The following is a 10,723-nucleotide window of genomic DNA, read 5'->3' on the forward strand; positions in this document are numbered from 1 at the left end:
TTTACAGAAGTATAATTGTTGTTGTATTGTCCTACCTGATATACATAATCGTTGCGTATTTTTGCAAAACAAATAAATAAAATGAAACTAGTTAACCTTTTTTAACAAAAAAAAGCCCAAGGATATGGTCTGGTACCGATCTGCTAGGATAAGTGTAGGCGAATTGCTAGCTCGTGTGCTGCATTATGTGGCGACTCTTTTACTGTAGAGATCGAAAAGAAGGAAGGAGTACCATTACGTGTGCTAGTTGCAAGCATGCAAGGAACCGTGGGAATGGTCGACGATTTTAAAAAGGCCGGAGATTTGTTTCATAGCTGGTAGCCGCGGGGGAACTGATCATTGCGCGCATACGATGGTGATCTTTTTCGGGTTTTTTTAGGATCTACGATGGTGATCTTTGTCCGGTAGTGGGCTGCTCAAGAGAAGAGTGTAATGAACCATGGATGCAATAAGCCGATTGTACACCACACATCAGCCCTGAAAACATCTTGCTTGATCAAAATTTGAAGGCCTTGATAGCCAGTTTTGGCGATGCGCAGATGAACATGGCTGGGCTCAGCCCACCGTTGCCAGTCACGGACCTGTCTCCTGGAAACTTTGGGTATGCAGCTCCAGGGTACGTTGGGAAATCGATGCACACAATATATCTTAACTACCTTGCTCTTTTAGCTGGTACTAACTAATAACTGATTAATTGCAGATTATGAGAGAGCGACGAACCAGGTGAAGAGAAGGCAGACATATACACTTCGGAGTACAGTCACGGGGCGGGTGGGCAATGGACCTGGAATGAATGGTCTATTGGCAACTTGGGCACAGAAGAGGTGCAATGAACTGATGGCAAACAATCTAAAAAATGCTCAATATTACTGTGGACAAGGGCATCCCGATACATGAAGGAGATGGCGACCATGTTCAGGCTGGGCATGGATTGCACCGTCACAGATCCGCAGGAAAGGCCTTCAACGCTGAAGGTTCTGGAACGACTCCGCCATGGGTGCTCTCCATTCTGTGGCATCCTCACGTTCTACTTACCGTGAGTTCACTTGAAATCTTACAAAGTTTTCGCCAATTTGTTTCGTTGGTTGACGTGCTGACCTGTGGTGTGCTTAAGCCTACTACTGTGGGTATTTATTGGGGGCCTTTGCTACTTTTTGACTAGCATGGGAATCCCTTTGGTTCTTGTTTTTCTGGTTTACTCCGCAAGTTGGTTTGAGCCCGAAGAAGATGTCGAAGACGGCAATGTATCTTTCGCGATCTACGACCCAATTTGACAAAAAAAGATGGATTATCAAACAAGCAATGATTAGACATAATATGCATTATCTATTAGAAAATAGTAAAAAAAGGTAACTTATAGTAATAATTGCATAATTATACTCCTCTAAAAAAATGCATAATTATACAGAAACGTAGAATATTATAATGCACATTCAATACCATCCATAAACCGTGCTGCCGGACGTCTAGGGCTCCCACTCTCATGCTTCCTTCTCCATCACACCTGCCATCGATATCTTTTTTCGTGATACGGCTCTTGTACAGGAACCGAGGAAAACTAATAGCAACTAGGGTACTCGACCATGCCATGCATGTTTCATTCGATCTCATCCCAAATCCTAGATTTAGCCAACTCGACTACTGTTGATGCCAACCAATTGTGTGAATTTATCCAACCTTTCCTTTCCATTTACAACTAAATTCTTCATGTCATTCGAGTAAATTCTCGTCGGAAATAGAGAGGGATACTTTCAGACACGAGATATCAGGAGGTGAACACGTGGCGCTAGAAATTTGGCGGGAAACATGTGACAGGAGAAATATGGCAGGAAAACTTAAGGTGGGAAACTTGCCGAAGAAATCGGGCTGGAAACAAAATGGCCAAAGAAATCGGCAGGAAACGCATGGCACACGAAATTATGCGGGAAATTTTGGGACATGAGGTACCGCACGGGAATCATGCAACATGAGAATTTTGGTGGGGAAATTTCTAGCGGAAAACACACGGCTAGGAAAATTGGGCGGGAAGTACACGGCTGGGAGAAATCGGGCGGAAAAGACATGACATGAGAATTGGGCGGGAAACAATAGGGCGAGAGATGTCGGAAAAACTATCGGGCAACAATATTGGGCAGAAAACTTTTGAGATGAAATCTCTGAATTGTACTAAAACATTTTGGCCAATTTCCATATCACAGGCCGAAAACAACTTTGGTTGCTATCATGACAGGTTATTCAGTGTGTTCATATCTACCAATCTGCAACCAATCTGAATCTCCATTTTTTACAGGTAGTTTAGAGATTCGAGTAAAAAATTGATCAGATACTCGTCCACTTCGGAGCAGACAATTGTGAGCTTCAACACGTTTGTCAGAAGGCACAACAATTGCATAAGGCGGCATGGTGGCATCAACCAGGGCCACCGGTCCGATGGCCAGTGGGGAAGGCAAGAGCATCCGGTTGGTGGAGGATGTGAGAGCTTCAGGTTGGAGGAGGCGAGTATACAAAGGTACAATGGTATGCTGTGATGTAGGAAAAAAATGCATGTTTCTAAAAATAATACAAATTCCCGAGGGGGCTATTGCCCCCTCCCTAAAAAAAATCATAATATTATCAACTTTGAATCCCTTACTGATTTTCAATTGCACGCCGTTGTAGTTTGCCAACACATTGCTATAGGATTTAAAGAAGAGAATGTGCCGACGGATTGGTCGTGGTGGCCTGTTGGTATTTTCAATTGCGCGACTTTTTATGGATTTTACATTTTCCTTCTTATTATTTTCTTATTTTTGGTTTGTTCTTTATTTTTATTTTTATTCAAATACATGTCAACTCTTTTAATACATGTTGTGCATTTTTCGTATACACACCGAGCATTTTTTTTTCATATGCATTGAAATTTTGTCAAATGCATGATGAACACTTTTTAAGAACAGCATTTAATACATGTTAAACCTTTTATAAAAACACGTGAAACAGTTTTAATACACATTGTACTTTTTTTAATACATGTGAAAAAAAATTCAGATACACGTCGAACAGTTTTTAGAAATGACCCACTTTTCTTTAAATACTGCATGTTGATTTTCTTTTTCAAATACACGTTGAACATTTTTCAACAGATGATGAAAAATTTATTCAAAATATCGTTAACACAATTTTTAAAACATGTGAACATTTTTAAATGCCATGAATGTATTTTTGAATCATGCAAACATTTTTTTTAACTTGCACAAACCATTTTTTTACACTACACGATCTTTCTTTTTTTGAGATGTATGAACATTTTTTCCCCGTGAGGTGAGCGGTTCCTACGCCTCGCAGCCGGCGAGACAAAGTCGTGCCTCTTTGCGTGCGGTGCCCCAAGGAAGCCATCCTGAGTGGCTATTTTTTTTCTTCTAAAAATGAGTGGGCTGGCTTTTCCTTTTACCTAAAAAGGAGTGGCCAGTTTTTTTATTCACTAGAGGGTAAGACGCGTTTTGCTCCATCCTTCTTTGGTTTTGGAATTAATTTTCTTTTTCTCACAAGGGTTACTATGCAATTGACATTTCATGCATATCGCAGAGGCGGTCGAGCAAATGCAGACCCCCTTGGATTCTATTGGGTTGGCCATGTAGTCGAGTCCGGTTTTGGGAAGGTTACATTCAATTTTTTTTCTTTTCTTTTTTCTCTACCTTTCCATGTACAATTTTATTTTTATTATTTCTAATTAGCAAATATTATCAAAATTAAGTTTTTTTTGAAATTTAGGAAGAATAATTTAAATTATTGACATTTTTCAAATATATAAATATTTTCTTCAAAATTGTGAACCGTTTTTAACAATCCATCATAATTTTTTCATATGCGCAAACATGTTTTAAATTTAAAGACATTTTTTATTCTCCGAACATTGTTAAAAATTTGTGACCATTTCTAAAACAATCACGAACAACTACAAAACTCATTAGTATTTTGTAGAATCCATGAATATTTTTCTGATATTCTTGAAGAAGTTTTAATTTACGAACATTGTCTAAATTCTTGAATATTTTTAAAATATGTGAAAAAAATTGGAATCTCACAAAAAAATATTTATGAGTGTATTTTTTTGAAAAATATATTAGTAGAATGTCGGTTTGATAATTTCATGTGGGACCCATGATCCAAATGGACCCTTAAAGATGGGTTCCACTTCCGAGGACAAAACTTTGGAGCTCTTCGAGACCTCTATTCCTAGGGAGCTTAGTAATTGTAAGGATTCCTTTTTCAAGACCACTATTCATGAAGAGATTCTTCTTTCAAGACCACTTATGAAGAAAATTTGTTAATAACGGCATGGCACGGGTCATGATGAGTGTGCTTGGCTAGCTGCAGCTCTGTTCCTTGCTCTGTCTCAACAAGATTTATTCAGCAAGGTTTACCTTTTTCTCTCTGGACACTGCATTTGTAGATGCTTATGTTCTTCATTGTGTTCACCCAAAAATTTAGTGAATTGTCGGGTGAAGTAATTAATTAGTCAACCAGAATTAATTAATTAGTCATCCTTTCTGATTGCTATTTAGTCTTTACTGTGTGTGACATTTAGTTGCTGCAATACTCACATTATGATTAACATGTTCTATGGACTTACCCTGAACCTGATACTATTTCGATTTTCTCTGCATTTGAAATATGTTTTGATTGTTTATCCCGTTGACAGTTGACACGTCGTACTGTCAGCGAGTTAGGGTCCGTTGTCCAGCTGTTCTATTTCAGTCACTATAAATCTTGTGGTCTCCTCCGTAACTGCAATCAGCACGGATCCATGCTTGACAGTCAGCTGTTCTGTAAGAGATTCTTCTTGTGGTCACTATAAATCTTGTGGTCTCCTCCGTAACTGAATCCTTGCAAGCTTAGTGTATCTGCTATCCTGTTCTGTAAGCCGTTTCAAGTGCCACTATAACATGCATTTGGTTTGTGTCGGCTTGCACGTTAGAACAAGTAGCAGTCACCTGTGTTATTAGCTAGGTTCAATCTCTCCATTTTCTTCTATCAACCAATTTTTCCATTGTCGAGAATGGCTGCAACATGCGTGTTTCATTTTCATCACTATGTATGGGTCTTAGGTTGTAAAGAAGTAACTGGGTGATCAGTCCCTGAAGCCCTGCCCTGCAGCTGTACTCCCTGATCCCTGTACTTTGCGCCGCAGTTCTGAGCAGCTAACGGCGACGTCCTGGTGGCACCATGGAAGGTCGTTTGTCGGCGCTGGCCTGTTTGCTCATCATTGTTTGCTAGGGACGATGGAAGTACAGAGAAGTTCAGAACTATACTAATTTGCAGGTGTGAAGCTTGAGAGAGATCAACCAAATCCACTCCAAAAAGGCACGACATCTTTTCAGCAAATCCCGAGAATGGTAACCGTCCGTCGCTTCGACCAAGCTCAGCCCAGCGGTTCAGCGAGCACCGCCGCGCAGTAGCGGCGGTCCTGAAGTGATCGAAATGGTTCATTCAGAAGAAGAAGAGCCGGCAGTGCCATGATGTCATGTCACTCACAGAAGAGAGCGGGGTTGAAGCTGCCGCTACACATTACATGCTCTTGACAAGGCCAGCCGTGGATTCAGAAGCTTGATAGCATGTGACGATTTTGGTGAAAACCATGTCAGAGCTTCTTCTCAGGACTCAGGGATATAGCTTTCTTCTCTCCTTGGCCAATTCTAGCCTTTACAAATCTTGGCCAGTGCTCGCCTTAGCCTACTTCTCAGGGACAACTGCAGCTACAAAGACTAAAAGAAACCATAAAACTCACCTGAAGTTATCTTCATTTAATGGACGGAAATGGAAGGAAAATTCTGCACCTCTACTAAACCAAGTGGTGCCGTTCGCTTGCCTAACCTGCACGTCGGGTCATATTCACTTGCCTGGGACGTCACACATGGATTAAATTCAGGCCTTGGAGTGTGTGGAAATTCTTTATTCCTGACGTAAACTTGGCCAAAAACCTGTGTACATGCTTGCTCCGTCAGATTGCCGGCCAGTAAGGGAACATGGACCCAGTCAGAAACATGGACTAAATTTGCTTACAAATGCCCATTCACAGCCGCACAAAGACAGACAGATCCATCGTCTTCCTCGCCATGCATACCATCACCACTGCCGAGCTCCTGCTCATATGCATCCTAGCTGCCGCCAATTTGCTATGGTCAGTCGATGGTTCTGCCAGTTCAAGCTGCATACCGCGGGAGCAGGATGCCCTGCTGTCCTTCAAGCGCGGCATCAACAGCGACCCCATGGGTGTCGTTGACTCTTGGCACAAGGAAGACTGCTGTCAGTGGAGCGGCGTCAAGTGCAGCAACCGGACTGGCCATGTTCTTAGGCTTCATCTTCGTCGTCTGGATGTGTACACACTCAATGGGTACTACCAAGACGACACAGCTTTGGTTGGCCAGATAAGTAATTCTTTACTCTCCATGGATCGTCTAGTGCACCTTGATCTTAGCATGAATTGCCTCGAGGGCCCAAGCGGCCACTGTTACAGCGCTGCTAGAAGGAGAGCGCGAGAGGGCCGGTCGGGGGCCTTTTTGCCCACGGCCGGGCAGGAGGGAAGGGATTTCTTTCTTAATTCTTGCTTGATTAAATTGATACATCTCATCTCTTTATATATAAGCGTTGTTTGGATAGCGGAGATTAGCAATAGGATTATAGAAAATGGGTTTTTAGCCGATTTCTAGAAAAACCCATTTTACATCAATTTTTGTGAATAACCAGTTTATAAAAAACTACGTTTGGTAAGGAAATTTGGAAAACTGGTCGGCCCAGTTCCTTGTTTGGATACCCACCACCACTAGTACTCCTACTCCTATTCTCCTCCCGTGAGCGACTCTCACTTTCCCTAAATCGGACGCCATGGCGTTATCCATCCAAGCTCGTTGAGCTGCTGCTTCCCTCCGATTCCTCCTCCGCTCGCTGACACCGCTGCTCCCTTGTCTCGCCCGTGGAAGAATCCGCGCGCGGACGCCGGCTACTGTGCGCCTCCGCCGCCCTGGACGCCGGTTGCTGCTGGACTCCCAGATCGCCAGGTACATGCCGCCGCGCGCGGACGCCTCCTACTGGGCGCCTCCGCCTCCCTGGATGTTGGTTGCTGCTCGCCTCCCCTCCCCTCCCCTGGACGGCTAGGTCCCCGGGCGTACTGCGTTTCGTCGGCCGTCGACCCGACACAAGCTCTACCCAGCGAGCAGTCGTGCTTCAGGTCAACGCACAGGCCTGCCTCCCCTCAACGCCGGCCGTGCAGGCTACACCCACATCAGCCCGTTTTGCCACAGTATTAGCGGCACCGGGGGAAGCTGTAGCTCCTGACCAACATCACCATCAGTAACAGCTGATGGGAATGACAAGCTCGCGGATGGGGATTCAGAGGAGCAGGTATGTTTGATTACTATTTTCAAGTTTTTTACTAGTAAATTAACATGGTCTGCATCATGCACTTACAAGAGCAGCTACAGTTATCTCCTTTTTTGGTTTCTTAGCATGTTTTCATGGTCTACATCATGCACTTGTGGAGAGTATACTACCGTACATCATAATATATCTACTTGGTCCATTGAAGAATCTGGTACGTAGGTAGGATGGAAACACTTGAATGTCACATAAAAATGCACCAATTTGAAGTAGTTCATTGGTTGCTTCACTTGCTGAAAAGAATGGTAGACAATTACATTTCATCGTGTAGCTGCAGATAGAGAGAGGGAGATGGAGAGGGTGAGAGAGGGATAGAGCTCATAAGCCTATAAAAGAATGGGAAGTTCATGTCCGTATAAAGGATTAAAAGTTTCAACAATTATTATGCATATATATATATGCAATTGAAGATGGAATACAAACATTGCAATATTTAATCATCTTGTTGTTGAGCACTACGTTGTTGATGTTTAGTCCACAACTCTCGGGCGATGGCACCACGAACTCTCACCAGCAACTCTATCATCTTCTCTTGCTTGCCCATGAACTTGTTGATCACCATGGTCAGTATTTTGTTCTGTTTCCCCATGCTCATAAAGCTCGAATAACTCATCAGGATGATTAACCTTCCTTATAAAGTTGTGTATAATGCAACAAGCCATAACAATTTTCACTTGAGTTCTGTACGGATAAGGAATCCCTCCTTTCCTACTTAGAATTGGAAACCAAGCTTTTAGAACACCAAAAGTTCGTTCAACAACATTCCGCAACTGTGCATGTAGATGGTTGAACAAGTCCTCCAGTATATCGCCGATTACTTCCACGAAAAGAAGCAATATGATAGCGATCTCCGCGATACGGGGCAATAAATCTTGGAGTATTTGCGTAGCCAGAATCAACAAGGTAAAATTTACCTGCACATTAATTTCATATCACAGTCAGCATCTTTATATATATTGTAGATACACAAATAATTGTACTTTACATTCAGGAACAACTAAACCCCCACTAGTAACAGCCCATCTTAGAATAGCTTGATCAGATGCAGAACCCGCCCATCCAGCAGCGACATAAGAGAATGTCATGTCAAATGACACTACTGCCATTACATTTTGAGACGGATAACCATGTCTGATTCTATAAGGAGTTTGCTTATCAATCCTGACTTTTGCTTCAATATGTGTCCCGTCAATTGCTCCTAGGCAATTCTGTTAGGATTTTTTTGTTAGTCAAAAAATAAAGTTTAGATGGTGTGGACATTATATTTATGAAAATCATATATAAAGGAGTATCTGCTTCGAATAGCAAACATACCTTGGAATATGGGTAGAACCTTGCGTCACCCAATATTTTTGATGGGACCTGATTGTTTGGATCTGTTATGCAAACATCATGCAAACCATTTATGGCGTCTAAAACTTTGTTGAAGTGTCGGCTGATTGGTTCGCCAGAATGTTGATATCTATCTTGGATGACACGGTTTCTAACATTGTGACCAATTGTATGTAGAAACATGAGTAGTTGTTCGTCCACTGTCATTCGATTTGTGTCCTTAAGTAACTTCCTCTCGCACAAAGCATCCCGTAGCAAGTAGAATATGTGCTTCTCAAGACGAAATTGTTCATAAAATCTAACTGGATGTCCCTCTAAAAACTCTATTGTTTTCTGAGCACCAGTTAATATAGAAGTGTTACGGGCTGTTTTGAATAACCTTGTGAACAACACATCACGAAACAAGGACACTGTAGAAATGTTATTAATAAGCACTTGCTCGGAATCAGAAAGTTCATCATCTGGCACATCCGAAATGTTCATAGATCCCTGCATGATTTGCACAGTTGACCATATCATCTCAGGATAATTGTTTTATAATGTAACAGTGCTGAACCCGACAATGAACAATACCGAACTGAAAATAAAATTTATTACTTCACACAAACTAAAAAAACATAAGTGAAATTGTCTTTCGAATCTTGTAAAGTGCGACAACGGCTGAAATAAAATACTATGCTCGAAGGTGTATTACAAAAATTCTAAGGATCAAGAATCCAGAGCTTCCGCGTCTCTTCATCCATCTCAATGAAAATGGCCCGTTTATCACCATCTGTAAATGCCTTTACCGCTTTTAGTTTCTCTTTGGGATCTAGATTACTCATACTATTTAATATTGCCATACAAGATTTAACCGAGTAAGCTTCATTTTGTTGTGCTACTGTTTTCTTTGCTTTAGCAATGCTAAGTGATGCATCTGCAAGGCGATCAATTGCTATTATGGCATCATCGGCTGTCCGTTTTTGTCCTCTTGCAGTTTCCTTGGATCCACTTCCAGGGGACTTCTTTTTTTCTGGCTCAATGGTAGGTGACTTCTTGGTGAATACACCAGGGGAAGCATTGATTTCATCAGAATCGATGTCATGTACTTCAACTTCCATACTGAGATCAATTTGTGAAGATTTGGTTGTACATGTACCATCTTTTCCTTTGCTAGATACAGCACCAGCTCCAGATGCTGTTGAACTAGCACATATGGCTTGAAGATCTATCCAACTAGGCCACACCTTATCTCAATATTCTTGGATAGCCTTATCCTTCTGCAAGTTGTTTAATGTTTTTGTTAATAATAGGATTATGCAACTTTATATGAATTCTACTGGAACAAACTTACCTTAATTAGTTCTTCCCAAATATCTTCTGAAGCTTTTATCATTTTGTCATCGTCATCCCAACCAAATCCTGTGAGTTTTAGAAGTCTGTCCATGGTGGTGTAGCAACTCCTGTAGTACTTATGACGATTTTTCAATTGTTCTAATTCAAGTTTTTCTATCCTTGAATCATTGAATAGTTCTAAGATATCACGCCATGCTTTCTTTGTGTAACCCGTTCCTTCTTTTCCTCCATGTAGACTTTGATCTTTGAATATATTGAGCAGTATTTTGTCCTCTGAAGATTTCCATACATGGCGCTTAGCTTTATCTGTGTTTTCCTTCTTAAATTTTTTTCCTTCTCATCATCCATATTTTTCTACAGAGGGGATACAAGAAGCAATAATGCAAGATGAGTCGTTTCGTTCAAAAGGATAAATCTACGAAGTGGAAGAAGATGAGCATGCCACTAATCTTTAGTTCATCATATGACTGGACACTTCAATTTATGTCGCATGTTTGTCGCACAGGATGTTCACATCCCTTATCAGTTATTTTCCTAGCTTGCTACCAACATCTTAAACATGAAGGTAATTTACTATTAAATCTGGTCTCGCTTGCCCCACTTACTGCTATCAACATCACAAGATATTCTAATTTTCATC

At 41.4% G+C, this 10,723-nt stretch overlaps 1 pseudogene; it reads right to left on the minus strand.

Moving 5' to 3' along the window:
* Positions 1-7,849: 7,849 nt before the first annotated feature.
* Positions 7,850-10,431, minus strand: LOC123147330 (uncharacterized; annotated as a pseudogene).
* Positions 10,432-10,723: the final 292 nt, after the last annotated feature.

This window comes from Triticum aestivum, chromosome 7A (assembly GCF_018294505.1).
Source record: "Triticum aestivum cultivar Chinese Spring chromosome 7A, IWGSC CS RefSeq v2.1, whole genome shotgun sequence".
Classification (NCBI taxonomy): domain Eukaryota; kingdom Viridiplantae; phylum Streptophyta; class Magnoliopsida; order Poales; family Poaceae; genus Triticum; species Triticum aestivum.